This window comes from Panthera leo, chromosome D4, assembly GCF_018350215.1.
Source record: "Panthera leo isolate Ple1 chromosome D4, P.leo_Ple1_pat1.1, whole genome shotgun sequence".
Taxonomy (NCBI): Eukaryota; Metazoa; Chordata; class Mammalia; order Carnivora; family Felidae; genus Panthera; species Panthera leo.
In genome coordinates this window covers 47,234,148-47,240,147 of record NC_056691.1, presented here as the reverse complement: position 1 = coordinate 47,240,147, position 6,000 = coordinate 47,234,148, and positions in this window count along the sequence as shown.

The following is a 6,000-nucleotide window of genomic DNA, read 5'->3' as shown; positions in this document are numbered from 1 at the left end:
TATTAGCCTCGCGAACTTGTGATTGTTGTTCAGCCTTTCAAGGACTCCATTTCGTCATCTGTGAAATAATAACTTTATTGGGTCAGGGTAAGGTTGAAGGTGTGGAAACAGTCTATAAGCTCTATGGGGCCGAGAACCGCTAGCTAGTGATCGTCATCATTAACGGCGGCAGAGAGATGATCCCGCCTTTCCAAGAGCTGAAGTCTCAAGGATCATATTAGCTCATTTGGGCGCCAGACCGATTTTTGTAAATGAAGCCCTGTGATTTTCGAGTGTGGTTTTTGCTCTGTGCTTTTACCCACAGCCTGCACGCAGAATCCAAGCCATACGCCACATAGTCAGTTCTTTGTCTGGAAGCTCATTAATGCAGCCACAGCTTCCACAGAAGAGCAGCTGTTTGGTGGCGTCTAGCTCACTGAGAGGGACACACAGGTACTGCTGCTGCTATTAAGCGCTTGCGGGATGACAGATTGCCTCAGTGAAGTGTCCATGTGCTTCTCCATTATAATGCCTCAGGTTGAGGAAAAAAAAAAAAGCCTGGACCCTCCAAAAAGCTTTCACAGATTGGAAAGTGCACAGTTTGGGGGTGTTTAGCACTTCAGCACATGCTCTGTGACTGTGCATTCAAGGCAGCATGTCAGAAGAAATTAGTCTGCAGCAGGCCACATATGTCAGCCAGCCGGTGGGAGCATGTGCCCGACACCCGGGCGAGGGACTCCGAAGAAAAGGCTGCTTACCTTAAAACCCCCTCGAGTTTAGCATGTTGGAGAGATGGGCCAGACTCTCCAGCTCCAGTCAGGTATTGCTGAGAAGCGTGAGTTTGGGCATGGAAGAACCAGGCAGTACCAAGAAAGAAAAAAGGAATCTCTTGTCATTTACTGTGAGCTAGGCAGAGAGAGATTGCACCTACTAACACGCTTAATACGACAATGCTGCCAGGTGGGCAGTACTGATACCTGAATTTATCGATGGGCAGATCAAAGCTCCAGGAGGTCACGTGGCCTAAGAGTCATCTAATGAGAGAGTCTCCAAGAAGATGTCTTAGCCTCGGACACTCCTCCCCTTATATGGAGCATGTGCCTGGAAGGGCCATGAGGTTGATTTTCTTTTTGAACACACACACTAGCACTTACGTATTTGACTGTCGTGTTCAAAGCAAGAACTCTGGCAAGCCCTACTCCATAACCGGTGCTCATGTGCAGACCTTGTTGTATTCCTGTTTGGGAATCTCTTTCATTCTTTTCAAGAGACTTAAGAACAGTGAGTTATAGCCTCTTGCAGGTGGGTTTGACCAGTAGTCCAGGGAATGATTAGGATTCTGTTCTTAAAGTCTAGGCAGGAGATGAGCAAAAGTCAAGGGCAGCGGTGGTAGAGGCAAGGGCAGGCATGAGAGAGAGCTGAAAAGGTGCGGTGAGCAATTTAATATGAGAGGTGTGGGGAGCAGCGTTTCCAGCTTGGGATGTTGAAAAGACAGTGGTGCAGGTTCCTAATCGATTTCCTTGAAGGAGTTGGGCAGTCAGACTGGGAAGGGATCAGGCAGAACGTGATCCCTTAAGACTTCAGGCATGCAGCTCTAGGTTTGGAAGTCAGCTGTTAGGGTTTTTGCAGTTGGCAAATGAGTGATCAGAGGAACCATGTGTGATGATTAATTTTATGTGTCCGTTTGACTGGGCAGAGGGATGCCCAGATTGCTGGGTTGCTCTGTGAAGGTGTTTCTCGTAGAGATTAGCGTTTGAATCAGTAGCCTGAGTAATGCTCACCCTCACCAGTGTGGGTGGGCCTCATCTAATCTGTTCAGGGCCTGAATGGAACAAAAAGGTGGAGAAAGGGCAAATTCTCTCTCTCTCTCCCTCTCTCTCTCCCTCTCTCTCTCCCTCTCTCTCTCCCTCTCTCTCTCCCTCTCTCTCTCCCTCTCTCTCTCCCTCTCTCTCTCCCTCTCTCTCCCTCTCTCTCTCCCTCTCTCTCTCCCTCTCTCTCTCCCTCTCTCTCTCCCTCTCTCTCTCCCTCTCTCTCTCCCTCTCTCTCTCCCTCTCTCTCTCCCTCTCTCTCTCCCTCCCTCTCTCCCTCCCTCTCTCCCTCCCTCTCTCCCTCCCTCTCTCCCTCCCTCTCTCCCTCCCTCTCTCCCTCCCTCTCTCCCTCCCTCTCTCTCCCTCCCTCTCTCCCTCCCTCTCTCCCTCCCTCCCTCTCTCTCTCCCTTTACTTCCTGACCTCGGATGTGCATCTTCTCCTGTTCCCAGGCATTGGAGCCCCTGGTTTTCTGGCCTTCAGATTCCAGAACTTATACCAGCTGCTTGTACCCCCACCACACACAGTCCTCCTGTGCAGGTTCTAGGTTTGTAGCCTCAGACTGGGAGTAACGTATTAGCAATCTAGTTCATGGGCCTTTGGACTCAGAATGAATTACACCACCGGCTTTCCTGGCTCTCCAGCTTGCAGACGGCAGAACGTGGGTCTTCTCAGCCTCTGTAATCACATGAGGCAATTCCTAGAATAAATCTCCTCTTACCCATATCTATATCTATATGTATATCTACATCTATATCTATATCTACATCTATATCTATATCTATATCTATATCTATATCTATATCTATATCATATCTATATCTATCCTGTTGCTCTGATAGAGAGAGTGAAAAGTGAAGAGGAAAGACCACTGGAACTTAATGATGTATAAAGGGTGTGAAGAAGCGGAAGGATGTTAGGGACTCCTGAAGTAGCATCACCTCTGTTTCACCCGTATCCTTGCTGATAGCCAGATTCAAATTGACTTAAATGTGTGAGAAGAGGAAAAAGAACGTGATCATATTGTTTAGGGCGATTATCTCCTCCAGGCTTGACCTAAGACTGTCAAAGGAGGCAGGCTGATGCTAAGTGACAAGTCAGATGCTGACAGGCCTGTGTGCACAACATAGGCACATACACAGTGCACCCCTCAGCCACACTAGATGACTTGGGCTACACTGGATGAACTTTGCTTTGAAGGATAAATTTGGGAGAGAAAAATTCAAGCAAATATTCCATCCTGCTTTGCCTGGTTCCTGACTAGCCTCAAAGTGTGGAAGGAAGGAAGGGTGTGGTATAGGGCAACAGGAATAAGAGACCAGCCCTTGCAGACAGTCCTCCTCTTCGGTTCCCTGGTACCAAGGCAACAGCTCAAAGAGTTCTTCCTCATGCTGAATTAACTGTCTTCCTTGGATGGGGATGTCATTTGCCTAGACTATGTGGATTGTTTACGTTCTCAGGGGCCAGTGCTGAAGGAGCTCAGATGGGGGAAGACAAAGACAGAACAAGACCTCGACTCTTAACCACCTTTGCACACTTAGTCCCGAAGTGACTTTGCTTCTCTGCGCCCTAGTTTCCTCCATGTAAAATGAAGGCTCTGGTGTAGATTCTACATTTGTTGCCTCTGAGGTGTCAGAAAATACCTGTGAGGCTTACCAGAGTGTGTCCACACGTGCACACATGCAACCTGGTCATATATCTATTTCACAAATAACCAGTTCTCACTGATCTTAGGTGACCTACATAAGGTCACAATAAGGCCGTGGTTTCTTTAGTCCCGGAGTCACACAGCATATTACCTCCACCTGTCTTCTTTCCCAGATTTCCACGGGGTTTCCCCAGGCTTGCAACTTTTGTAGAAGGAGTTCTTCTCCTTGACTATTTACTGCCTCTTCCCAGGAGAATGAAAAACTTGATGCAGCCCTTAAGGCTGCCCGCCATATATGTGGTCATCTGGGCAAGTAATGAGACTCAGACCAAACCCCAGAAAGTACCAGAGACTGAGGTTAGCCAGGCTTCATGCTCCTGGTTTCCCAGGGCCTTGCTTGAGTCCCCGGAGACCTAAGCATAAGCCTCCACAGCTTCTCTCTGGGGTTCTTGCCCTTTTAACCATCCCGCATCATTTCCAACCTCTGACCCATTCACTGTACCTCAGCTACCCTGGCCTCCTCTTGCTGTTCCTTGACCATGCCAAGCATACTCTCACCGCAGGGCCTTTGGACTTCCTATATATTCTACATGGAGCATTAACTATTCTTGTCTGGTATCACATAGTAGCTCCTTGATTTCTTTTAGGTCTCGGCTTAAATGTCACTTCCTTAGAGAAGCCTTTGCTGAACACCCCATATACAATACCAACTTAAGTATCTTTTTTGCATACCTGGCTTTATTTTCTTCATCGTATATCTGACGTTATATTTGCTTATTGGCTATGTCTGCATACTGGAATATAAGCTCCAGGAGTTCAGGGATTCTCTTCTTTGCTCTATCCTCAGCACCTAGAATGATACCTGGCCCAGGGCAGGTGATTAATAAAAGTTTTTCGAATGAATGAGAGAATAAATGAACCAATAGTTGAGGGTGCATGTGTGGCTCCAAGAGTCCTCTCTCTTGGCGGTACGTTCTTCCAACTGATTCATGTCATACTTGAGAAAGAAAACATTGCCATTTTCTTTTTGTTTTTTAAATTTTTTTAATGTTTATTCATTTTTGAGAGAGAGAGAGAGAGAGAGAGAGCATGAGCAGAGGAGGGGCAGAGAGAGAGGGAGACACAGAATCTGAACCAGGCTCCAGGCTATAATTTGTCAGCACAGAGCCTGAGGCAGGGCTTGAACTCAGGAACTGTGAGATCATGACCTGAGCCAAAGTTGGACATTTAACCAACTGACTCAGGTGCCCTGAAAAGATTCCCATTTTCATGGAGTTTATATTCTAGTGGTAGAGGCAGATTTTAAAAGTGTGTACATTCTTTAATTTCAGATGTTGGTAAGTGCTTTGAAGGAAATGAAAGAGAGAAATGGGAAAGAGTGGTTGCGTTAGGATGACCAAAATACTTTCACATAAATTGGTGGGAAACGGTCTCTGGACAGGTGAAAAACTGAGGAAATAGCAGGTGTCAAGCTGCTGATGTTGGAATGAGGCTGGTGTATATGAGCAACAAGAAGCCAGTGTGCCTGGAGCTTAGTGAGTAGGAAGGAAAACAGTAGGAGCCTGGACTAGTGGGTGGAGGTCCAATCGCGTAGGATCTTGCAGGCCATGGTCAGGGTAACCCTGGACCCAGGTTGTCAGGTCGGAGATGGCTCCCCTTTCAGTATGCATAGTATATACCTTGCCACTCAACTCCACATAATCAAGAGCCCTGCCCCCTGGAGAATTTCCTTTTTGAGGGTGCATGATGTCCTTCTCCATCGTCTGCTTTTGGTTACTAACAAGATAATCCACACAGGTTTTTTTGTTTTTTTGTTTTTTTTTAATTTTTTTTTTTTAACGTTTATTTATTTTTGAGACAGACAGAGACAGAGCATGAACGGGGGAGGGTCATAGAGAGGGAGACACAGAATCTGAAACAGGCTCCAGGCTCAGAGCTGTCAGCACAGAGCCCGACGTGGGGCTCGAACTCACCGCAAGATCATGACCTGAGCCGAAGTCGGCTGCTTAACCGACTGAGCCACCCAGGCGCCCCTCCACACAGGTTTTTAAATGTGTATTTTTGACATTCACCTGAGAAGAGTCAAGGTCCCATTCCTCCTTGCCCCCTTAATGCCAGTAGATAAGGAAGGGGATGATACTTGAGTGTCTTCACTCCAGACCACGCCCTTGAACTGCTAAAAATGTTAGTGCATGCTCGTATAAAATGTTCTGTCTCTCTGTCTCTCTCTTGCTCTCTCAGCTCTAAATGTCTGTACTTTTTCTGCTTTTCTGGTAGAAGATCCTTTTTGTTTCCTGCATTGGGTTTCTAGTGTAGGATGGCTTACATTTGTCTACTAGTTCAGCAATTTTCTGCGATTTCGAGCCACTGATAAGAACTTTCTGGCACAGGAATTCTAGAGAGGCACAGTTTATGGAATCGCAGGTTTAAAAAAAACTTCATAAAGATTTCCACCTTTAAATGTTGTTTTTAGTAGGAACAGGTTATTGGGATAACTGGGCGGCAAGCTATTACCATTTTGCTTACTTCTTAAAATCTTGTTAGCCCTGTGCTCTAATACTCTTTCG